The following is a 25010-nucleotide window of genomic DNA, read 5'->3' as shown; positions in this document are numbered from 1 at the left end:
TTGCCTGAAAGTCGCACGGGATGTTGGGCTGGGGCAGGAGCGGAGCAGCAGCAGCATCTTCCAACACCTGGGATGTGCACACAGTTTCCACTCTTCACACCTCATCCCCGAGCCGGTATCGGTCCATGCAGCCAGGTGATGGTAAAGGTCCATGGGAGAAACCCACCGTGCTCAGGAATGCAGGTCTACCACGGGAAAACACAAAAAGGAGCGGTCCCTCCTGTGCAGCATTTTCTCCCAAAACAGACATATTGAAGTTATTGCTGGAATGAGTCTGTCCCCTAACAAGGAAGCGCCATGAAAGGGCTCCCAAAAATGAGAGTGCTGGCAGAGGAAAAATAGCAGGTGCAAAAGTTTTCATTTTGCCTCCAAAGAGGAAAAAAACCCAACCCAAACAATACCTGGCTTTCTTCAGCAGAAAACTGAAAAACTTTGTCTGAAAAGGCTAGAAAAAGTTGTTTGGATCAGAAAAGGGCGGAAGCAGCATAGAAAGAAGAGGAGCAAAGCAGTTTTCCAACAAATCACAAAAAAATAGACAATTCCTGTGGAAAGCAGATAATTTATACAAATATTTTTGTTTGCCTTCAACCCCCTCTGCTTCTATTTTTAAATCAAGTGTAAAATGAAAAACTTCACAGGAAGTTTTCTCTGCTCAAAAACCCCTCTAAAACACAATCTAATAATTTTTGCTTTGTTAATGAAGAAGGTTATGAAGTACACTGCATAGAAAGATGAACTTTGGAAATATTATAGTTTCCCCTTGGAAAGGGAATTATTAACTCCTCCATCAGGGCCAGCAGGACAGACAGCACAGCAACCAAATCCATTGTCAGTTCTGGAAAGTCCCACATCACACACACTGTATTAGATTAGAAAAACAAAGATTGATTACCCAAGAATGAACTTTAACTAAAATAAAAGTAGCAAGTTCTTCACTTCCTGGACCCAGTGCATTTAAAAGCTGGAGCATCTCATAATATTTTCTTACCCAAGGTGAGTGAAGTATTTTGGGTATCTATGTCTTGGATCTAAAAGCAAATTTCCCTTTATTTGCTTACAGGCTTGAAAAAAAAAAAAAAAAAAAGAGATTTCAGTGTAGAAAGATTAGAAATGCTTCCCCACATGTCCTGGTCTGGGTCAGAATGAGGAATTAGAAACAATATCCTTTCACTCCTGATCTTCAGCCAAACCAAACAGTGCGCACCAGGAATCACAGCGAGAGGGGGAAGGGGATGGGACACAAGGTCCTTATGTGGGATTTTCTACATTTTTGTGCTTTTTGACACTCCAGTTCAAAAGACTCAAGTATCTTTCAGCTAAGACAATAACAAAAAAGCCTCCAAGTTCTTCTTGGACATCTCAGTTCCAGTGGGTCCAAAGCAGAGGTGGCCGCAGGAGTCGGGCAGGGCTGGACACATCCCTGCAAGGAGACACCTCCTGTAGGAATCTGATATCCTCTGACTCAGAGGACACAAAGCCTTGTGCCATGTAAGATGCCCCAGCTGTGCTTTGTCTGTCTTCCTCGTTGCCACGATGAAGGCTTTGCTCAGCAGCTGTAAAGACTGGAGAAGCCCCTGGTGAAGCAGCACACCCGCCGGGGTGTCTCCAGCCACCCGGGGTACCACGCAATAGGCCATTTCAGACGCTTTGGGATATCCATCATCTCAGACAATTACAGAATACCATCTTAGTGGTTTTGCCCCCCCAGTGACATTTCTCCAGGGGCTCCAAATGCCATACTGCCCAGTTTGCAAAGGATGTGGCTGAGGTCTCTCCCACTTCGCCCCCCTCGCTGCAGAGCTGCGCTCCCTTCCTGCAGGCAGGACAAGATGGATGTGTCTTATGGACTCTCACTCAAGCTAACAGTGGACTCCAGGATCCATGTTATCCAGTGAAATGAGCCAGCAGCACTCGTGCAGGAAGGGAAGACCTGATTCCTTGATGGTTTTGGATCTACCACTGGCATTGTCCAAGCTCAGGACCAAATCTGAACTTTCTCTTTTGAGCTCTTGGAGCGTGCAACATCTCCAGGTGGGCAGGCAGGTAAGGCTGGAGCTGTGTCTAGGTGGGAAGCAGAACTAGAGAAGAGCCCGACATTTCATGGCAGAAGGTACCATCGCCTGCACAGCATCGGCAGAGAGAGGTCTTGGCCACAAAACAACCCCTTCTAGTACAATCATCAAAACAGCTCTTGCCACATCAGGTGGACTAATCTTCATGACCACAAGATGAGATTAATCCAATTTATCACACTCTTGCAAAAGAAGATAAACTGTATTATTCTGAGACTCCTTGCTGACTGAATAATCCATTCTATCATTCTGGATAAAAATGCAATGGGCCTAACACTGTCCTATTTTTTTCTCATGTGAGAATTAACTTAAGCAGTGTAATTAAGATTACATCAGTGCTAAGTGAGTAAAAAATAACATCAGCTTCCAAAAGCCCGTCCTTATTTCATAACAAATACTACAGCAATGGCTGGCTACTTGATAATACCCCTTATTTGTAATAACTTTCTAAATTCTCTTGTATGGAACCATGATGTTCAGCACTAGCATGATGGAAAACTCACTTTGAAGAACAGCTGTATGAGGGAGAGGGAACATGTCATTGAGGTACAAATATAAAACTGTATAAATAAATCAATAGGCTTAAAATAAAAATTACATATTACAGCCGTAACTCACCCCAAGTCTTTACATCCTCTTATCTTGCACATTAAAAAAACAAATACAATTTTTTTCTTGCTCAGCCATGCCTGCTGACACGTGACTTTGGAGGAGCAGACTGGAAACAGTCCAGCAGCCAGTATATCTGTAGCGTTTATGTGGGGACCCAATCCAAAGTGTGAAAAGACAGAACAGGGGTAACTATACAGATTTCCCACCACCTCAAAGACAGCTTAATGTTAGTGTCTGAGCATGTACACTGTTCATCTCCCATAATGATTTTTTTTTAATTTTTTTTTTTTTAGCAGATGAACAGAACTTGATTGAATGTGTTTTCTCTGATGGGAGAACAGTCTAGTTTTGTACCTGCATCCTCTGCAGCACATGGGACCGTTCACACGACGGGGCAGACAGAGCAGCTCTTTACTGACAGACGGACACTATTCGAGATGGTCCACACGGTCGCCCTCACAGCTCCATTGATCGGAGTCTGATGTCTTGAACCAAAGTCCTGGTGAGGGCCAGACCATCGGTGCTTTGAGAAGTGGTTCCAGCTTTGGCCACTCCCTGCGATACCAGCCCCTTCCCCGGGCAGATTTCTACTAATTTGAAATTCACTCTGTAAACCACTGGAAATTCTGCAGAGTAGCTCCTCTCTTTTGTTTCCGGTATTTTCACTCTCTGGAAAAGGGAATGTAAATAACAGGTATAAGTCAGATTGTTCTGGTCCCCCAAAACCTTTGCATTTGGTGTGTATTTTGGATTATTTTCTCTAATACACATGAAGGCACTGCTTAGCACTATCCTGTCAGCAGTCAGCTGGGTGCTCCCCCTCTAACACAAAACACCATTTGAATGATGCAAAATTTCTTGAACAATATCAAGCAACAACCATCTGACTGGAAAAATAAAAGAACAAACCCTTGCAAAGCCTTGATGTCGGGATAATGACTTTGATGAGCAGCATAAAAAGGCAACCTCTTCTCTGAGGTCTCTTTTCCTAACAGGATTTCCCATGCAGGTCACACACCGCCTGTTTAAACAAGGTCTCTAAATCCAAAGCGATGGCACCATTTTCAGGATGCTTTGATATGTATCGTCCATGCATGAACACTGAGGTCCCTACAGCACACACATGTTCCTTGGTTTCCTCAGCCCAGCTCCTCTGCTGGTTGCCCTCTACATCCAAATTACCCATATTCCTAATTCCATCGGTCATTTACCTACACAAAACGTTTAGAGATGAAAGCCAATACATCTGCCACTTAAAAGCCAGCCTTCAAGGCTTTGTGCTGTGTTACCTGTAAAGACAGCTCACAGCAGCAGATGGACTTTCCTTGGTGACAAGGAAAACAAAAGTATATGTATACATACGTATTTTAATCCTTTTTTAAAAATACATTTATTTTACCATTTTTAATTATTTTTTGCTAGTTGGAGCAGTTACTCTGCCAGCAACTAGATGCACAGTCACTAAAAAGAAGGTTGGGAATAGCTGATCTAAACCCCTGGACAAGCCCTTGCAGAAGCTCAATTACTTCTCAGCCACCTACATCCAGCTGGGACTGACTCATGCATCCCCCTGGGAAGCAGCTGGGTTTGTGTCCTGTATCTACAGCCCTTCAGGCCGTGCTGAGGCTGGATGTCCCTGGACAGCAGGGGTGGCTGGTGGCAGTCCTGCTTGGTTATGTAGCCAGTGGAAACCGGCATCGGTCTCACGGCATCGGTTACTGCACCTTGTACCCCGCCAGCACCCGCTGCTGGTAAGGAAAAGCACATGAGCAAATGGGGGTCACTCAACTAAATCATGGAAGAAGATGAAATCACATACTTGAATGTGCAGAGCATCGCTGGTCTCAAATAACTAAAACAAATGTTGAAATCTGAGTTGCTTGGAACTTTCTCATCATAGTGCTTTTGTCTCAGAAAACATGGTTTAGATCAAAAGGGAATTTCCCACAAGAACATCTGAATTTTGCTGAAATCACCCCATATAAATATAAGATCAAAACAAAATGTTTTGGTTGTGCTTATTAAAAAACCCAAACAATCTCACAAGAAGCACAGCTGCCTTGCTGAAATGAGCTGAAATAATTTTTGCTCAGCCTTCTACTTCTACTTCAGCTACTTCTGACCTGTGATCACCTGTCCATCAAGTCATGAAGTTTTTAAGTAATTTTTGCACTTCCTGACCCCACTTCTGTGGGCAGAGCCCTTAGCCAGACTACATCGCTCATAACACAATCTATTTAACCTTTAATTAAACCTTGGTGCTACCCCATGGACATTCAGGATGACTAAGGAGCCTGTTCCCAGGGGCTGGGCCGGTGCTTCCTGGCGCACCCTGCTCTGTTTTGGGAGCACCTCGGTGGGTGACTGCCCTGGAGCGGGGCTCAGTGCCGGACCTTCTTGTGCTGCATTTGGAAAGGGTGACTGAAAAACCTGAAAATTTCAATTTTCAGCTTCATACCTGAAAAATTCTTTTATCTCCCTATGTGCCCAGTAGCACACCCACAACACAAGAATAAAGTCTTGAGACCCACAGTTACATAATACCACTAATATTAACGAGTTGAGTCACCTTAATGACGCCAAAATTTCCTGTGGAGATTGCGTTCCGTTTGCTTATGTGGCTTTTTCTTCTTTCAAATTTCAAGCAAATACCTTTCAAGCCCACCTAAAACCAAGCCAATAAATGCAAGTTGACTTTCAAACATGTGAGATGCTAAAAACAGGTGAATTACTCAAGACAGAGCAAAACCTCACCACGAGATGTGGCATCATATTCTTCCTGCCACCCTCCTGCTCCTCACGCTTCAGCAGAAGTCACAGCTCTCTGAAGCTTTGCTCATCACCATGCAGCCCAGTTTTGGCAGCTATTTTCAGCACCGCCGCTGTACAGCGGCCAAGTTCTCAGATGTATTTGTATGTTTTTTCATAACTTCCTCCAAGTAGGTCTGTTTTTTTTCCATACTAAGCTCAACATTTTTACTCTTCCTAGGTCAACCAAAAGCCATCTCCTCTTGGCATCGCGCCTATCTGTCCAGCTCAGTCGCAGCGTTTCTTATGACCGGTGCCAGCTCCCAGGGCGGGTGGAGAAGGCTGGGAGCCAGGACCCAACTTATTTACTAAGAGCCCATCACAAGCTATTTCTGTAGAGCAGACTTGGCCCTTTCAGAGCTAAAAGGGCAAAGATTCGGCTGCTTCCCCATAGGAAGGCAGTTCCCAGGCAGCTTCCTGCTGGGTACACGCTTTGCAGACCAGGGGCAATGCTACTTTCCTTCCATTTTTATGCCCATTGCTGAGCCTGCATTGGGTTCCTCATCCTGCTGAGGGCTTCACCTCATACGTGCCGAGGCCCTGAGTTATTGTTCTGCTTGAAGGCGGAGGGGACGGTGAAGGAAGCGACACTGGCCGGGTGTTACACAGAGCCCCAGGAGCAGACACACATTCCAGCCACGTGCCAACACCTCCCTGCCCAGCGCAGAAAGCTCCATTTGCCGACAGCCCTGCAGGTCTCCAACGCAAAGCCCATCGAAAGCAAGGTACCGCAAGAGTCTTGGATGCACATCAAGCGAGCGCAGGTATTCTGCTTACGTGTGCTGGGTTACAGCAGCAGAGGATCCACCTCTTCAGTCCTCTGCTCCTGTACATTAACGAAGCACAAAGCGTGGGGCCGGGGCAGGTCAGAGGGGCCCGGTGCTGCTGGGGGCATTGCCTCAGGCTCTGAAACCAGCTCCAGGTCCCAATGGCTGCGAGTGAGGAGCCGCCCCTGGGGCTTTTCCTAGTGTTAATTCACCCTGTGGGGTCCAGGGCTGCCCATGCTCCAGCCAGGACTGCAGCTCCCGGCCCTGGAGAGCTCACCGTGTAGTTCAAGTTCAGTGGTTATTAATAAAACATGCAAGGGGAGGGTGAGCGTACTCAGAGGATGGAAGCGACCAGGCTGAAATGCTCAGAGCATCAAACACAAGCGAACATTTGATGTACTCAAGTGTTTTTCTTCCCTTTTTCAATTGCTGCTTTGATTCTTTGAGTTCTTTTTTTTATACCATGCAAATGTTACTTCAAGCTCTTCCTGTTCTCACATCAGGTGTATGCAGTCAGCTTTCTCGCAGCAAGATTGCCCAAAAGCTTTAAAACCTAAAAGACGGGGAGTTGCCGAGAAGTGACTTCATGTGCACCCTTGTCTGACACCCCCGGCTGTGAACAAGCGCCCTGCAGGCTCCTGAGCCAGCCTGGCCAGCCTCCAGCACAGCCAGCAGCCCCTTTCCAGAGATGCGGATGAGGTGTTTGCTCTTGAGGATAGACCACGAGAGCCCAGTTCTCAGTTGATCCCCCAACACTCGCTTCCTCATCCATGTTAACCAGTTTGCCAACTGCAAAAAAATAAATCTGCTCTTCTTGTACTTACACCAAGCCACAAGAACCAGAGCTTTCCAGTTCAATGACACTGAAACCAGTGAGTAACCCTGGTCTCAACCCCAGCTCCTCTGGACTGCTGTGACCCCACATACACACACGTGTGCAATCCCACCCGCACATCCTTCCCACACAAACAAAACAGCCACAAATTTATACGGCTATGAACACTACCGTTAGAAATTCATTGTGATGCTATTGGAAACGCAGTGTGGTTACCCCGCTACAAAAAATAAATAACAAAAATATTGAAGTGCTGCTATCGGTGCCAAGGCTCGTGTAGTCCACTGTGCTCGGGGTAGCTGGTAGATGGATCAAAAAGCTTGAGAATCACCAGCTTGGTGACAGCCCCGCAGACCTGGGGTACCCATGCTTTATGTCCAGTCTCCCAAGAGATGCACTGGGCAATGCTTTGGCAGTCCCTGATGATGCCCTTTCAGCTCTACACCTCAATGTTCGGTTAGATTATTGAATTTTGGCCCCTCAAGCTCCGACGCAGGCTCAGCCCCAGGCGAATTCCCTCTGTCCCTGGGCAGCACCCATCAGCAAGTGCAAAAGGCAGGGCAGGGCTGCCAGAGGGATGGGCACTGCCAGCAGCTGTCACAGCCCTCAGAAACAGCAGAGTCACCCCTACACGTGATAAACCATTGCTTCATATTCTCAGTTTCTTACTTTAATCAAAATGCATCTGTTGCAGATTCATGCAATGACTTGTTCTCCCATGAACCACCTGGTCCAAGTGGATTCACATTATTTGGAGTAAACCCCACCCCCCTCCCTTATTACCTGATTACCTTAAAACATTCATTGCAGTGTTTCTCAATAGCAAATGCCATTCCTAAGGTCACGTTTTCTAAAGGAGCCCAGATACCTGGTGAGGATGCAGGTGTTGATGAGGATGAGCTAACGCCACTGCTCGCAGCTCCAGCAGCTCCAGCACCCGGCAAGCAGGGAGCCCTCAGCCCTGCGGTTCCCAAGGCGCAGAAGAAAGCGAAAGGCAATTACATGAGAACAATTAATCAGAAATGGGAAACAACACCTCGAGGGAGTTAACCACAGGAACATGCCTTTGGTGCTACCTGCCAGGATTACAGACACCAGCAGGTGAGTTGGAAAATTGGTGCATTGCTGGAAGCCTCCACCAGCCTCATGGCATTTGCTCTTTTATTTGCAGTACTTCGCCATATGGGCCCGATCCAACAGACATACATGTTCTCCTGCTTCCTGAGCAGGTTTGGTTCTAGTTTTTGAGGATGTGAAAGGCTTACAATTCCTTTGCCTGCCAGGGTGGCCAAAAACCCTGACTCCAAAGAAACCCTACCCAGGCATTTCCCCCACTGCCTCTGACATGCCCAGCATCAGCTCCTGCTAGAAATTTTCAACAGCTCCCAGAAGTTGCCCAAGTAGTTGCCACTTCTGCCAGCTACGGGAGATGATGGGCAGCAGCTCGTTCTGTGAGGCTGCGTGGCAAGCTGCCCGCGGTGCCTGTTTGCAGGTGCGTGTGTACGCCTGTGTGCCCCAAAGCTTCCAGCTCCCGTTTTTCCTATGTGATGTACCATTTATTTTCAGGTATCTGAGAATTTCTGTAGGAATAATGCTTCATCTTGGGAACACTTGAATATCTAATTATCACTTTAACCAAGCCTTGATTCATTCTAGCAAATAAATTAAAACAACAAAGCAAAACCAAAGATATGGAAAAACCCAGGCTGCCTAAATATCTAGCTAAGGAACTCCAATAATTTCACTCTCCTTAATGATGCGAATCAACACTATAATGAAGGTCATCAGGGGAACTGCTCTGCATCAACAGGAAGCACAATGCAATGCTTAAAGCAGCAGATAAGGATCAGGAAACCTGCCACTATTTGCCTTTCCTCTCTAGTCTGCAGTTTCATCATCTATAAAATAGGAATCCTGACATTTTTCCTAGCCTACAGATATGCGTACTAAACCACTTCATTAATGTTTATGGGGCAGCTGGAGAGGTTCAGATGAAAAGGGCTGAATATATGAAACCACAACAGGCTGTGAGTGATTCAGAAGAGCTGGTGCCCTGGGAAGCGCTGAGGCGCAGACAGAGCGTAGGCTGCAGGGTTCCTCTGCAGGCAATGCCAGGGCCATGGTGGGTGCAAAATGAGCACCAAACCAGGGGAAAAAAGTGCTCCAGAAACAAACAAGACAAGGCAAAAAGCTATGGCAAAGTACCTTGGAAGGTGTCCCAACCAAATATTCCTTTTCAAATTTATCATGTGGCAGCGCCGTTAGAGATCTGTAATGGGAAGGCTTTGTTTCCCCCCCACTGCCTAGAAGTCAGACTTACTTGGGCCATTGCTTCCTATCACTGGAGTCTGGGATGGGAAAAGATGCTCCACATGGCAGCTGGAAGGGTTATTACAGGGTTAAAATAGCAGGACTAAAATAAAAGTAGATTATATAAATAAGTCTAGGAAACATTGGCTGTAACACAACTCCAAAACCAAGGTGCTAGCTGGATTTGTTAAACAGTTATAATTAAATGAAATATATCTCCCTTAGCAACTTATTAAGCTGTAGGGAAAGATTAATTTAGTAAGATGTTTCAAATTTTTATAGTGCATTTTATAATACCTGGACATCAGGGCAGTTTTCCATGTATGCAGCCCAGCAGCCAAAATTACAGTTGCTATTAGACTGCAGTTAATTAGGTACAAAGCACTCTGCCCACTTCATCATGTAAGCACAAGGATGAGCCAAAATTTTTCTGTCAGTCTGCTTTTTCTTTTAGCAGAAAACTGAGTTTTTGAGAAAATGGTTTGTTCACAACCATTATTTGCTTTCAAAGGAAGTTTCCTCAGCAATGGTTTTTTATTTTCAGTGGGTTAAATGCTGTCAGAGTTTTCCATAAGAGAACTAAAATAGTTTTGTGGCAAATGGGTATGCACTAGTACCCCACTTTGGGCTTAGTTGCTTTCCTTATCCAGATCAGCCTGAAACAGGCTCCATCAGCCCGTTCACCTTGGTTCTGCAGCCTCTGCTGCTTCCGCCTGATTTACGGGAAGCTGTATTTTACCTTCTGATGACTCAAGGTTCATGCACCACATCATAACTTTTTTTTTTATGGCACAGTGACCCTTTATCTGGCTCCAGTAACACGCAGCACTGCCTGCCCTGGCAGGTTTAGGCGATGGTGAACATGTGTGGTGGTGCATCTCGTCCCCTCTCTGGGCTGCTCTGCTGCCTGGGGGTCCCTGGTAGCCCCGGTGTCTGCGGAGCGAGCTGGCACCCTCGGCTGCACCAACAGCTCCTGCTTGGCTGAGGTGGGAACGGTGCTGCCCGTACCAGGAACTCCTGTTGTCTGGCAAAGGTGGAAACAAACCCAGCCATCGGTCATCCCCTGACAGCCCTGGGACATTCCTGACCCGACCCGCAGCCGGGTGGAACGGTACCATTGTCAGTGAAAAATGACCGGCTCAGGTTACGGCCGGGATGGAATTTTATGGATGACTAAAGCCAGTCACCTCTGCCCCATAAACAGCGGTCCATGCAAGACCCTCTGAGCCGTCCTGGAGCACCGCGGGCTGCGACAGCATCTCCCTCTGCGTGGGATGTCACATGCCAACTCCCAGGTCTGCAGTGTCGGAGGGACCGTCGCTGAGAGCTGACGATGGAGCCTGGACTGATACCCCCGCTCCTCCAGGCTCACCCTGAGTATTGCACTGAACTCAGGGGGAAATTTTAATATATATATATACCTTTATACATTTGTATATCTATCTCTGTACACCTATCCCCTTGTGTTTGTGTGTGCATGTGAATAGATTTAGATACTTCATAACCAATACAAGTGTTACCATTTGGGGTCTGTAATTAAATCACTGTTATAACTGAAGTAAATCCTACTGAATCACTCTGTAAATGTTAAATTGATGATTAAGTGCTGCTAAAATTTTGTGATGAACCTTAAGCTGTGAATAAACTCTCACTCTCTACATACCCTTAGAATAATCTGTCGACCAAATCTGAAACTAAGATTGGATCTAGCTGCAGCTAAACTCGACCAAATCAGTAAGAAAGCCAGGGGGTCCACTCTGAACCTCATGACTCAACAGTAGGTTCTCCCTTACCCGTGACATCTTTGATCCCTGTGTAAAACATTCTAGTTTAATTCTAACTTGATTTTTAATTTGATTTTTTTCTTTGTGTTCTATCCATATAATAAGTAATGAATGAACCTTGCCATCACACTTTGTGAAGTCGCACCCCCACAAACTCTTACTAAAACTACTTCGCTCATACCTTTGACAGTGCTTCTTTAAGTGACTTAACCTAAACAACTCATTGGCGACACCGCTCCTTGCCACAGTGACCTTGCTTTTTCTTTGTGACCTTGGTCACCATGGTTGGGTTTGCTCCTTCAAACCACAGGACTGACTCCCATACTGGCCTCATTCAGCCTCCCCCCTCCCCCCATGGCGGGGCTGAGCAGGTGTGACCACGAAGTGTAGGGTTCTGCCAACCCACCACAGAACAGGCACGCATGAGCATCCCCCTGCCCCTGCACAGCCCAAGTTATTTCTCATTCACTTATTACCACGTTTCTGTGCTCTCCGAGTCACACTGAAGCTATACGGGATTTGATAACGTATGTCAAGATACAACAGCCATAATGCCGGGACCATGGGAGCAGGAATCAATGACCCAGCGGCGGTAACCCCACGTCCATCACCTCATCCACCTCTTGCCAGCCCCGTGCTTTTATCTTAGGTTTGACAATCAGCTTCAAACTAACATTAAAGCCAACATAGAACTCTGCTTCATCCCCTTCTTCACCTTTTTTTCCTTTTTTTCTCCCCCTCCACCACTTTTTTTTCCCTTTTTTTCCCCTTTTCTTAGCAGGGTGTTTTTCCAAGATCATAACAAGCAACAAAGGAAAGCTTTGCAAACAGGGGCTCAGTCATCAGGCTGCCTCGGCACTGCACTGCACTCTGTTCTCAGGAGTGGCTGTGCAGAGGTAACCTGACACGTTCACAAGTACACGTCCAAATCAAACATGTCAACATCGCAATCCCCAATAAACAAAATAACTCACCTGGAAGCTACAGCCTTTCCTGCCCAAGGCCGTGACACGGCCGTGCTCCTGGGCTCCCCTCCGTCAGGCTCAGAACAGCCCCAGAGTCCCCCGCTCTCCGCAGCCCAGGCCAGCGCCCAGCCCACACCAGTGCAGCCGCATGGCACACTGGGACAGCAACGCTCATCCCGGGGCATGCACAGGGCCAATGGATGACTGCAGGGTCTACAGAATCAGCCAGCCTTTAAGCTGAGTGTTATTTATGAGGCGGTCTGGCAAGCCTGACTCTGATTCTCCAGCTATCTCCATTTGGACAGAGACCTGGATGCTGCAGTGCAGCCCAGATGCCCTCTGACGGGCGGCAGGGAACGGGGAGCAGGGGCCGGGGCAATGGTGCACACCTCTGCCTTGGCATGAAGGAGACCCAAGTCCGGAGCGTACACTACCGACACCATTCCCAATCCAAAAGCTTATCCACACTCCAGCTGTATTACTTAAATTAAAAACAAAAAGCGTTAGCCACCAGGGATTTCCGTTGTTATTTTCCCCATCTTGTTTCCAAGGCAAAAGAACAGACATCATCAAGCAGTTTTGCTGACTGTAATAGAGAAAAATCACATCGTTGGACACTCACACAGGCTTTTTCATCCCTTTCTCTGTGTATGCTCTTGGTTCTAAACAAAGGAGAACAGACAAGATAAATTAGAGGGGAAGATGTACTTCAAGAGATTATATTTTTTTTTTCCTAAAACCGTCTTGATTCTGTTTATACTGGCTAGGAGACAGCATATTCCATTCTTCTCAAACATACCAAACAAAACGCAAGCTAATGACGTGATTCCCCTAATCAAGGTCACAAGTCTGGTTTTGCTGCAGCGTGCAGCTGAATGTTATACCCAGGGCGGAGCTCAAAACCCAGTTTAAAATGGGCTAAGTATCAAAAACATAAATAATTTGCTTAATAGGAGGAAAAGCACTTAGGGAATGCTTTTCTGTCAAAAGAAAAGAGAAAATTTAGAAAGCCTGTGGGTCCCCTCGAGTTCTTCATCTAGAGGAAGGTTCAGGGTAAGCTGTTACGATGCTAAAGTCAAGGGCAAAGCTCTTCTCCATTTGGGTGAAACTGGGATTGTGCTCCATCTCCTTCCACGAGGGAAGAACTAGGAAGGAGGGTAGTTCAAAGAAAGAAAGGATGGCTCACTGCTCAACCCCATCTGCAAAAACCAAAGTCATTTCCCAGCTGAGAAACTCAGCTATCAGTGCTTTAAAATAGCAGCTGTGACTCTGCCATCGCCAACAGTGGCCGCTCCCCACACGCGCTGCATGCAAGGGATACGTGCCACGGCGTACAGGTAATTTCTCTCTAAACAAGGAAATCAGCATAAATCAACATAACTTGCAGATTGGGTTGTTGACACAAGAAATCCTGCTTTAGCTCATAAGTCTATAGTTTTCTTGACACACAAGAAAACAAATGTAACTGAGCAATCCTGGTGGTAAGGCTCAACGGCTCAGCTGGGACAGCTCTGGGCATGGCTGGAGGGGGGTGCAGGGCTGGGGGGTTGCTCAGGAAACATGCCAGCACCAGTGCTGCCCACCCCTCCTGCCAGTCCGACTCCACTGCACCATCACACGTCCCAGGCGGAGAGGGATGCCTGGGGCTGGCAGGAGCTCTCGGGGAGGAGAGCGGGGAATGGCTTTTCTGCAGGTGATTCCAGCTCAAGCATTTGTGAAGCACCATGTCTTGGCACCAGGCAGAGGTGGCTGGTTTTCCTCGAGGTGAGCAGGAGAGCTCCTGCCTCCAACAAGCGAGGCTGCGCTCATTGAGATGGTGACTACGCTGCTGCTGACTCACCTCTCGAAGGCAGGAGGCAAAGAGTGCTTGCTCTGCTCTCCCCAGCAGACTTTGGTCATGAGGAATAACAATAAGGGAACACAGATGATTTGAGTCATCTCCACTGATCCATCATTCAGGGAAAAAACTGCTTTCTGTTCATTGCAGCAGAAAAGATCAGCAGACTTTTTAAAAAAAGCTACAGGGAATCCCACAAAGCTTCTTACAGTGCCCTGTGCTTCGTCTGTTGGAACTAATAAAAAAAGTTACAGCTGCATGTTATATAGTCACACAGCTGGATGTAAAGCAACACAGCACTACTAAAACAGGTTGCAATTTTCAGACCAGCTTCCAGCCCTCTGAATAATCCAGATGGATGTGCAGCAGCATTCCCTAAAGCAGCTCCTGTAGCCTGTTCAGCCCACACATGCCCACCTTGCCTGTCTGTGCCTGCAGCGCTTTCTGCACAGCACGAGCTAGTTTTATTTGCACTGCATATTTGATATAAGTTTAAGCTCTTTCAGAGACAGCTCTTCCAGAGCACCTTCATGTGCTGAGGGACCTCCCATATTTAAGCTTGTTATCACCGGGTTGTCACACACTCCACTTTTATTAACCACAATGCTGGTTCAGAGGAAGATGATGCAACGGCTGCATGGGAAATGTCAGCTATTTTGTACAACGCTGTTTATTGTTTCAGAAAAGAGACTTTCAAAATGGAACGGCTGCTGCTGTGCTTACTGACCTCCTCAAGAAGGCTTTTGGCTGTGCCTTCTCTTTCCTGAAAGGGAAGCAAAAATATCAGGATGCAAAAATTAGTGTATGTTAGTGAAGCGGCAAAATCAAGCAGCGCTGTCCCTGACCCATGGTCGTCCTCCTCCTCTGGCCCTGCTCTGGCTTTTCCTGGGGGCTGAACTCCAAGGGTTGAGCGGATAAGACAATCCTTTTTCTCTATCTAATCTCTGCTGCGTTATCCCAGCACGAACACATGTTGGCTCCTCTGCTGCTCAGCTGAACTCAGTGGGAGCAGCAGCCACAGGGTGCAAACAGGTCTGGCGGAGCTGGTCCATCGTCTGTCGTGCGCTGCTGCCAGGGAGCAGAGGTGGCATGGCTCTCCCCAGGGAAGGATCCTGCAGGGGAACTTTGATCCATGTGCATAAGGCACGTGGAATTAAAACGTCTGCCTGTGCTCTTTCATGCAGCTTGCAGTTACCCTTCTCTCGTAAGGGGCATAAAACCAGCTCAGCTTCATCAACTCCAGCCATCTCCATCCCCACTGACCTCACAGGACCCTGACATGTTACACCACCTACCAGCAAAGAAAGCACATAAACCACAATGGATTGATCAAAACAGATACAGGTCATAAATCGTAACTTATGAATGTACATTAAAAGCAGGTGGGTGAGATAATAATGAATCACTACAGGCAAATTACTCTATCCGTCGACCTGCAGTGGGGCCACTCCACAAAGCCACATCCTTGCTGGCGGCAAGTGGCGTGTCGAGGCAAGCACGGAGCAAAGAGCAGCAGCTGCAGTGGCATGCCAGGCTGAGCACCGCTGTCTGAAGTAGCTGGCAGGCACACTGCCACTCGGGTGACACTAAATAATCAGTAACGTAACCTTTCCACCCTACAGCCTGTCCAGGAGTCATTATCTTTTATTACCCTCTGGAAATCATTAACTCTATACCCAAAAGTCTATGCAGACTGAAGCATGATAAATGGAGACTAATAAAACTCAATTTTCTCCAGGTTAAAACTAAATTCTGTTTTCAGCCTTCTAGCGTACTCTCACCCTCAAAAGTGAAAATGTGTGGCTGCCCTTCACCCAGCAGCTGCCTAATAACTCATACCCTATGCAGAAATCACAATTAGCATGAGCAGCCATGGGGACTGGGCTGCAGGTACACGTTGGTACTCAGGCAGGGTGAAACCCAGGACACTGTTTACTCCCAAGGCTCGCAGCCACGTTCCCTGGGAAGGGACGATGCCATTCTCTAAGCTCACAGAAACGCTGCGCACTGTGGGACGTGGAGGTTACGGCACAGCAGGATGGACGTGGAGGTTATGGCACCTCAGGAGCCCTGCAGGTGAGCGCGTCGGGCAGGCAGGGCACAGCTCATGCTTTTCAACAGGTGTTCCAGGAAACCCAGAGAAAAGAAAGCAGAGGTGCAAAGCTTGTCACCTCTAGATTCCCCCGTTCTGCACCGTCCACCATCAGATGAGGCAAAGACAAAAGCTGTTTCATCTTAAAGCCAAGGCAAAGCTGCTGAGCCGCCCCAGGTGACACGGGCACCCCTGATTCACACCACCTGCGCTACGACTATCTTGTATATAAGACAATCCCTTTCCCATAAAAGAGTGGCAGAACTGGTTTTGCAGCCCTTCCACCATGCTAATTTGCTGATGGAGAACAAGGTGCTTGTAAGGGAGAACAAGCAAGCAAGTGAGCTTTATTCAGCTTAATCACTGGGTTAATTAATGGTGTACCAGATGAACACCATTTACATTGTATAACTACCATAAAACCTTAGGTAGGGTTCACTCAAAACAAGAGCATCTCACCCATGAAAGCACAACCTTCGCTCCAACAGCAGGTGACCATCACTCCCAGCAGCTGGTAGAGGTAAGGAAGAGCAGAGAAGCTGCCCCAAGGCTTTTTGCCAGGACCACTAAGGTCAATAAAGTCACCCAAGGTCTTCCACCAGGGACACAGCCTCAGAGACACTTATTTGGGCTCTTACACTTAGCAGCATAAGGATAAGTTATAGATGTATTTTGCTAAAATAAGGCAAAGGGGACTGACCCGAACACCTCTAAGTCACCAAGCACTTTTATCAGCAGCTGAATTGCCCCCTGGGTGAGGGGCCCCCTCCTCTCCCCACAGATTTGCCTTTTACAGCAGAGGAAACCACTACCAGCATTCTGGTGAACACACTTATGGGCTCCTGATCAGGGAAACCCAAAATGCAATGCATACCGGGGGCTTAACGGGGCGTTGCACGCCAAAAATGATCCTAAAGCAAGTCAGCACAGACTGTGCTATGCTGAAGATTTCCCAGTTCTTTTCCCGGCCATAGAATGCATACAGACTCCTCCATGGCTATGCAAGAATGGCTGTGCGGGGCGAGGAATAATCATATATTGATGAATTAGTGGGGATTAACAGGCTCATTAGCAGAGCATTTTGACATGCTCATGAATGCAACTTCTATGCTGCGCAACAAGAACTCGGCAGCGAAACAGTGGTTGCAGGAGCTGTGTATCATGATGAATTATCTCAAAGTGGTGGCTGGATCCTGTCCATGTAAACGGAGCTTCCTCTGTGCGTGGCCCCAGGCACTACCCCGCGGGCAGGCAGGGCAGGAGGCGGTGACCCTACAAAGGCAGGTGACAGCTCTGCGCCCCCGGGACCCCTGCAAGCCACAGCCTTGGCAGCGGCGCCTGGCAGCGAGGGCCTGCACGGTAACAAACCGGGGTGGTTTGTTAACCCGCTGTGCCGGCACGGCGAGCACATCCGAGCCACAAGGGAAGAACCTGCTCTTCCCTTCCTGGGCCGCAGTGGTCTGGCAAGGACATAGAGCGCCCGACATCTCCTGTCTTTGTCTTCTTGACAGCTCCTGTTGCTTCAACCAACTCTGTTTGTATTTTCTCCACCAGACCTGGCCCACTTCTGTGACCCCTTTTTCTGCAAACCCTTCTGCGTCTCTCCTCTACTAACGCTCACCCTCCTGGGTCTCCTCCTGCCCCGCAGCTGGCAGAGCTTTGCTTGCATCTGGTATCCAGCCACTTCCCCACAACACTCCAGAGCACCTATATGGAAAATCCTGGAGCACTTACTTTTAAAAAGTGATGGTATTTATTTTTTCAGACTATCGTAGCCGAGTGGGCTGCAGGACGGGCTGTACGTGGCAGATGCCCGTGACTGCTGTGAAGCGGTACGTGTGGCTGCCCCAGCAGCTCACCTTCCCCTGCAGCAGCTCGAGAGGAGACAGGAAAGGGTGGGATGGGTGTCAGCTCGAGAACAAGCTGTGACAAACAGGGCAGGAGACTGTAACTCCAGGTGTACCAGAGATGCTGAAAAGGTGACCGCAGACCTCCTGAGCCACAAAGGAAAGCAAGCCCCACAGGGCTGCTTGGCATGTGTTATGGGTCCTGGAGTGCCACAGACCCAAAGCCAGTCGTGCTTTTCATGGTTTTAGAAGTCTTTCTCTCCAGCCATACTGCAGCCTACGTAAACTCTTGGCTGTCACACCAGAGACCTGAACTTGACCTCTAGCCCTGCGGATAAACTCAACATTGGCTGAAGCCAATGGATTCTGTGCAAAGGTCCCAGGACAACGAGGAGATGTGGCTCCCACCCCACAGCTCAGAGCCACTGCTGGAGGCTGACTTTGGCTTCCAGAGGGAAAATGCCATGCCCAGGCTTCGCTAACTGGGGGCTGGCAGTTGACAGTTTGGGTCCAAGGGTAAGAAAGTCACGATGGGCACAAGCTTGGCCAGGGCTCAGGGAGGAGGGCAGGCACTCCCTGTGCCTGTCAGACAGCACAGATACCGTGCACAGCACTTATGGGACTAATTAAGAACAGAAAAACAGTCTGCTGAGGAAGCACAACAACTGCAAGCTGCACTTCCAGCAGGCAGGGGAAAAGGAGATGAATAAAAGGAACTGCAGGCAAAGAGACTGGCAGAAAACCACAAGTTCTGGCAAGCGCTCAAGGCAAAGATTTTGATCACAGCCTGGTAAAGCTGAACTCAGTACATTCATTTCTTCCCAAGAGCTACACCTGACAGCTCCAATAAGACCAGCAGCTCTCTACCCTCAACCGAGAGATGCTCCTCCAAGATCTCTCGGAGCTGCTGCTCTTTTCCCAGGACTCCTCAGGATCTGGAAGCTCTTCAGAGTGACCAAGTCCCCCACAAGCAGAAAGTGCTGGGGTCTCCTAGCTGAGCCCCTCCTTCAAACCTCTCCTCCAGATGCAGCAGATGCGGAGGCTACCCTGAAAAGTGTCTGATGATGGTGGGTGCCTCCAAGGTCTGAGAACACATGGGCTGCATGACCACGGAGCCTCCCTTGTTACACTTTGAGCATCTTCCAGTCTCTCTGCCTCCGAACCTCACCCCAAAAATCTCCACAGGCTTGTGCTCCACATCCTCACCCTCACACCCTGGCCAAGCAGAAGGCAGCTGCTGTTCCCTTTTTTTACTTCTGCATGAACAGTTGGCACCTGCGAAGAGAGCCTGCCAGCCCCCTCATCTCTGGGGGGGGCGGCAGTGCTGGAGCAGGGCAAGACAGGCTCTGTGTGCGCTCTGCAGCCTGCACCTTGCTTCAGGCACTCAGAGACTCCTTCCCATCAGAACTGGCTCCAGTGATCACACTGGGGGACGGAATGAGGAGGCAGGAGGGAAGAGGGCACTGCACTGGGTTGACATCACCTTTTGTGTGACCCTGATCTTTACCACAGCTGTTGCTCACTGCTGTGAACAGCTGATGGTGTTCACCATCAGGGCAGCGTAAGGGAAGCATCACGGCGGTGGTCACTTGTCTTGAGCGGGTGTTCCCCACTGCCATGGCCAGGAGGGATGGCAGCACAGAGGCTGGGACACCAGGGTGGCCCCTGAAAGCCACCAGCGAACCACCAGCACATGCAATAACTTGCAGAGACCCACATTGCCACCCAGGACCAGCCCACGACTCCCACCCAGCCTGCCAGGAGCTGCTCCAGGGCAGCTCCTCCAGCCGGCACCCAGGGCCACCCGCGCTTCTCGTGGGTGCCACTGCCCTCTGCAGTCCCCAGAGGAACCTGCCACCATGCAGCCAGCACGTCCCTCGTCATCCTCTCCTTCCAGCCTCACCTCACACGGGCTCACCCTACAAAATCCCAGCCTAGAAGATAATTCATCCATAGAAACACGTCCACCCACAGTGGGAGCACTGGGAATGGCACTGGGGGGGAAGCACGGTCCCTGAGCCCTATCTCGTCCATTGCCCCAACTGGGAACTCCCCAGCCGAGCTGCGGTTCTCACAGAAGCCACTGAGGAACAGCCGAGAGCTGAGCCGGGATGGGTCATCCCACCCTAACGCCTCTGGCCGTGCCCTTTTGCAGCTTCCATCTGACAGCCGGTGCTGAGCGCGGCTGGATGGCCCCGCGCAGAGAGGAGCTGCGGCCACGCGCTGCCTCTGGTCACGGGCTGGGGACACGCCTGGCTCCGCACCGCGTCTCAGTCTAAACTGGCTACTGCAGGCTGGGTCTGGAGTCAGCAGAGACTCAGTCAGTGGGACGTAACACACCCTGCTTGACTGAAAGTGGAAGGCGAAGCAGCGGAGGTGAGGAGGGAGAGAGCAGCACCAGGACGGGACATGGCGCAGAGGACAACAGCTTTGGCAACCCCCGTAAAGGTCTTTGTTGAAGCTTCCCAGACTGCAGCGACCAGGCTGAGCCGGGATCAGGGCAGGACTGAGGGCAGTGACAGCTCGAAGGGAGCCAGCTCCTTCAGCCACCCGCGGAGACGCTGATCGTTGCTCTCTTCTCTCCAGAAGCAGAGAGTGGGTGAGCCGTCGGGACACCTCCAGACTCCCTGCTCTTCCCCATGCTGCTCAGAGGGTATTCCCCAGGGAATCTGCTGGCTGCAGGAAACTGGTTCTGGAGGTGTCGCAGGAAGCACTGTTGCTCCAGCCCTGCCCGACACACCTGCCCAGCTGCCCCACAGGCTGCCGGCTGGCACTGACCTTGGTCTGAGCACACTGGCCACACTGGTGTGCCAGCAGCTCTGGTTTCAAATACATGTTTCTGCTTTGAAGGCTTTCCTTGGTAAGCCAGCCAGATTGTTACATATAGATCCTACACCTTAATGCAAAAAGCGGAAATAGAGCTAGTTGTTTTATGTGTGTATTTGAACAGTATTTGCTTTGTAGCAGCAAGTTAATCATAAAAGCAGTCTGGTCTGCGGCTTGTTTGCAAAATGGAAAGCAGAAGATAAGAAAGGGCTTCTGTGCCAAGGGCTCTGGCACCTGGGTGCGTTCAACACAGCTCAAGCAGAGACTAACACCACCCACGGCTCCCACACGATGCCCCACCACCACCCCTACTTCCAGTGTCCCAAGTACAGTTTTAAAACTCCAGTAATTATTGCTGTTATAAACACAGTAAGGGTAAGAAAGACAGTGAGGTTGGGCTGATTCCTGGGGTAGAAGTGGAAGAAAAATGTTCCCCAGCAGAGCTGGAGCTGAAGACTCAGATATCCATCACTGTCCCCTGATCCCAGTGCAGCACAGAGCACCCAGCGCCCAGTACCATAAACCAGTGCCAATTTTCAAGACCTGATAAGAACCTGTGGGCCACATTCACCCAACACTCGGTTGGGACTGAGCTCATGCAGTTTGACTAGTGATTAATTTGTATCTTTAGGTACAGAATTGTAATGGGCTTGAGTGCTCCAGGAGCCACATTTTGATGGAGAAACAACAGGACCACGGTCACAAACTCAGACTCCAAACACTGAAATCCCCCGACTCGCATCATTGCAAGACACTCGAGCAACATGAACGTGTCCCCACTGTCCCTCAGCTCCCTGCAGCAGATGAGCAGTGCTCACTCCCTGTATACTGTTTCTCCACATTGCTCAAGCCTGGCATTCTCTCCATGCTGGCTAAACCCTGCTCTGAGGACAAATTGCATCATCCCACCAGCTCTTCCGAGGCATGTGCTCCCAGAATATTTGTTGTGTGAGTCTGGTGCTTGGCCTTGCAGTCTCGTTTCTTGGGCCGTGGCAAGAGCTGTGACATTGCAATGTAACACTGCCATTCCAGCGACCGACCTACACCACCGCATGCTCAAATGACATCAACACAGCACTTCATGCATCTAAAGCTCAGTGTCCTTGGCTCTGTGGCTGCTCCAAGCAGTCAGCACTTCTGAAAGAGTATCTCCTTTGGCTGCTGCTCCTGCCTGCACCATACCACCAGCCACCCTGCGAGCAGGCTGGGCTCTGGAGACAGCCGCCTCCTCCAGCTGCCGCTCCCAGAGCTCCCTCCATCCCAGCTCCTGGCTGTAGCTCCATCCCTCCTGGCTCCTGGGCACAACACACCAGCCTGGGACAGGGATGTCAGAGCAACCTGCACTCAGCCACTGCCTGAGGCTGGCTCCAGCACTGCCAGTGCCTGCAGGGTACCTGGCACCAGTACGTATGCCCTGTTTAAAAATAAACGTGAACACACGAGCTGAGACAGCAGTGTGAGTATGGGCCAAACACAGACTGCCTTTCCAAAGGTGTAGTTGGCTGCATGGTGATGCAACACCCATTTTTGCTTGCTCCAACTGCCCTTTGCCAGGGAAGCAGAAGGGTGTTACTTGCTTTTCGTTAACCTACAGCTGGGCTGGGGGAAAGGCTGAGCACAGTCTGAGCTGTTTGACATATTGAGGGCTCTGTTCTCAAAGGGGCAGCAGGCAGAGATCACCGCTGTTGCTACAGGAACAAACTGAATTTCATCTGCCAAAGGCAAGGTGAAGCCTGGGGCACTCGGCTCTGGCAGCAGCTACCTGAGGGGGGACCCTGTCCCCACTGGTCTCCATCCTCAGCAGTTCCTAGTCCAGCCTCAGCCTTACCCCTTTGGCCCAGGCCCCAGCTCGCACAGCTCCGCTGGTCTCCTCTAAATCCACATTTATTTCTCACACTTTTCAGGTTCTTGACTTTGACCTGTTCTTCCTGCTGTGCCACCAGCAGCAGCATGTACCAGAGCTATAATTAATACTTGACCTGACGTAGAACTGAAGGAAACTAAGCTTATAATTTATTATAGTTTGTGCAAATCAGCTTATATTTGGGCAACAGATCTTTACAAAAGCTGCTCTCCCTTCCCAAAAGCAAATTCCTTGCTGGGAGCAGAGGGAGGCTGGGCAGGCAGTGCTGCTCCAAGGAAAGGTCACCAGAACTGCAGCCATCTGAGAAACAAGGGTCACTCCTTGCCTCCCTCTTGGCTGGAATAAAATAAAGAAACACAGCAACGAAAGCCCAGCCGAGGCAGACATCCAGGACGGAACATTTTCAGCTCAAACAATTGAAGCTGGCAGTTATAAGGAATTAAAAACTCAAAACCAGTAACTTGCTGTGGGATAAACTGAACAAGCGCTGGGCAGCAGTGCCCAGCTCAGCAACAGCCTATGGAACCTGTTACCTCTGGGAACACACGCACAAAGGAAAACTCCCCAAAAGTAATTCAAAGGCCAGACTTGCACAGGTGCCAGCTTCTCCGGGAGCTCCCAGAAGCCCAAAAATCCGGCCCTTGGGCACAGGGAGCTGGCCGGACCCCTAGCAGCAGCCGGACAGAGGCAGTGGCCAGCAGGGACGGAGGAGCCTTTATCCCCCTCGGGCAAGGGGGCAGTTATTCCACCCAGGCTCGTCCCTGCCCAGGGCGGAGGAGGAGAGCGCTGCGGGGCCAGGGAGAGAGCAGGGGGCAGCAGCTCCCCTCCATCCCCCGCAGCGGGCAGGTACCTATAGATGCATAGGCGTTGCCTCCCGCCGGGCTCAGGCCCGTTCTCCAGGCACAGGCAGCTCCTTCCCGTGGAATCCTGCCCCTCAGCCCCCCGCAGCACCGGCTGCCCCCGCTCCTGCCTTCCCCCGGGGAGGGGGCGATGCTCGGGGACCGGCGGAAGGCGACGCTTACCTTCCGCTGCGCCGGGGCCGGCGGGGACGCTCCGGGAGGATGCTCCGGGGGGCAACGCTCCGGGGGGCCGGTCCCGTGGCGGGGGACGGTGCGAGCTGCCTGCCGAGCACCCGCCGCCCCCGGCCCGCCGCGGCCCCGCTCCGCAACGCCACCGCGCTGCGCTTTCGCTTTCCCTTTCCCTCCGAAACAGAAGGGGCGGCCCCGGCCGCCGGCCGCCCTCCGGGGAAGGGGCTGGGGGAGCCCGGGGGACAAGCCGACCCGGAGCCCGGGCACCCAGGACCGGTGGCCAACGCGACTGCTCGCACCCATGTAACAAGATGAGTTTACTCCTTCCCCAGCTGCCTGCGCCGTGGTGTTTCCCGGGACTTGCAGCACAGCGGGCAAGGAGGTACCTGGGCTCTTCAGCAGAGACACCTGGATGCCCGCGGGTGGGCCACAGCCCCACTCCCCCCGGGTGATTTCCCACCTGGGACTTGAAGGAGAGGCGCCTGGGATGCAGGGAGGGAGTGCCCTCACGGAAAGCAGCGGTCCCCTAACAGAGGGGAGCTCCTCACCCACCCCCCTCTAACTGTAAGCAGGAGCTGCATGAACTCCTGGGGCAGAGGGGGGGAAGCTACCAGAGCCATGAGATTTCTGATGGCTAAGGACAATTAGTGAATAAATCAAAAGGAATTTAACTTGGTTCACCCCAGGGTCCAGATGGTCACAATTAAGCTGCTTCACGAAGCCTCGCATCCAGAGCCAACAGAGAAGGGGGGAGAGAAGGAGCTTCCCCCCACGGCCAAGGCCACCACGGAGAGCTGGGGCTCTCAACAGCAATTAGCAGGAGCGAAAAACCTCCTCCTCAGCTGTTCTGCTTTAGTCCTCCTGCACCTTCCAGGAGGCATACTGCTGCTCGGGGAACACTCACTTAATGACTGCATGCTTTAAAGCTATTTTCTTCAGGAATTTAATCCGCTACCTGGTATTCTTGGGCATTTCTTGCTTATCACTCTTCTTATTTGCCTTGCCTCAAAACAAAGCTAATACAGGAGCTAGCAGCAGGTATGCTTGCAGTTTTGCAGTAGGCAAAGAGGCAAGCGATGGGGATAGGATCTGCTAACACAGAAGGTCAAAGATATATGGTGCAAGTGAGGCAGAAAAGCCACCTCCCTACAGCTCTGGCTCTACATCCCCAGACTCTGCTGGCTCAGCATGGTGCAGTCTCTGGCTCCGGTTTGTTTGGTGTTTTTGGTTTTTTTTTCCTCTTCTTAGAAGCACTCTGCAGAGGGATTTGCAGAACACTGCTCATAGGCCCCATATGGAAGAATCTCCAAATCTAAGCAACACCCCAGTGCCCAGGCTGCTAGAGGCACCAAGGATTTTTACG

General features: G+C 50.1%; 3 long non-coding RNA genes across 4 annotated transcripts in view; 2 read left to right on the top strand and 1 right to left on the bottom strand.

Annotated features, from left to right (window-relative positions):
* The window catches only part of LOC114016259 (uncharacterized), a 28509-nt gene that overhangs the window by 2153 nt on the left and 1346 nt on the right, over nt 1-25010 (top strand). Inside the window, exon 2 of the long non-coding RNA XR_008733544.1 lies at nt 23631-24856. This is a non-coding gene — a long non-coding RNA (uncharacterized LOC114016259). The remainder of the gene's footprint in view (nt 1-23630; nt 24857-25010) is intronic.
* LOC129736641 (uncharacterized) lies at nt 5-23782 on the bottom strand. 2 transcript variants are annotated; one of them, XR_008733542.1, is made up of 3 exons: nt 23642-23782; nt 989-3353; nt 5-185 (listed from the first exon to the last, which is right to left on the bottom strand). It is a non-coding gene; the product is annotated as an uncharacterized LOC129736641 (long non-coding RNA). The 2 variants fall into 2 exon arrangements; XR_008733541.1 differs by lacking the exon at nt 5-185 and having other exon boundaries at nt 676-3353.
* Nucleotides 5442-12140, top strand: LOC106631283 (uncharacterized). Its single transcript, XR_001334832.3, has 3 exons — nt 5442-6256; nt 6763-8195; nt 10200-12140. It is a non-coding gene; the product is annotated as an uncharacterized LOC106631283 (long non-coding RNA).

This window comes from Falco cherrug, chromosome 8 (genome assembly GCF_023634085.1).
Source record: "Falco cherrug isolate bFalChe1 chromosome 8, bFalChe1.pri, whole genome shotgun sequence".
NCBI classification, from domain to species: domain Eukaryota; kingdom Metazoa; phylum Chordata; class Aves; order Falconiformes; family Falconidae; genus Falco; species Falco cherrug.
The sequence above is the reverse complement of the archived record's forward strand: the minus strand, read 5'-3'. Positions and strand labels throughout refer to the sequence as shown.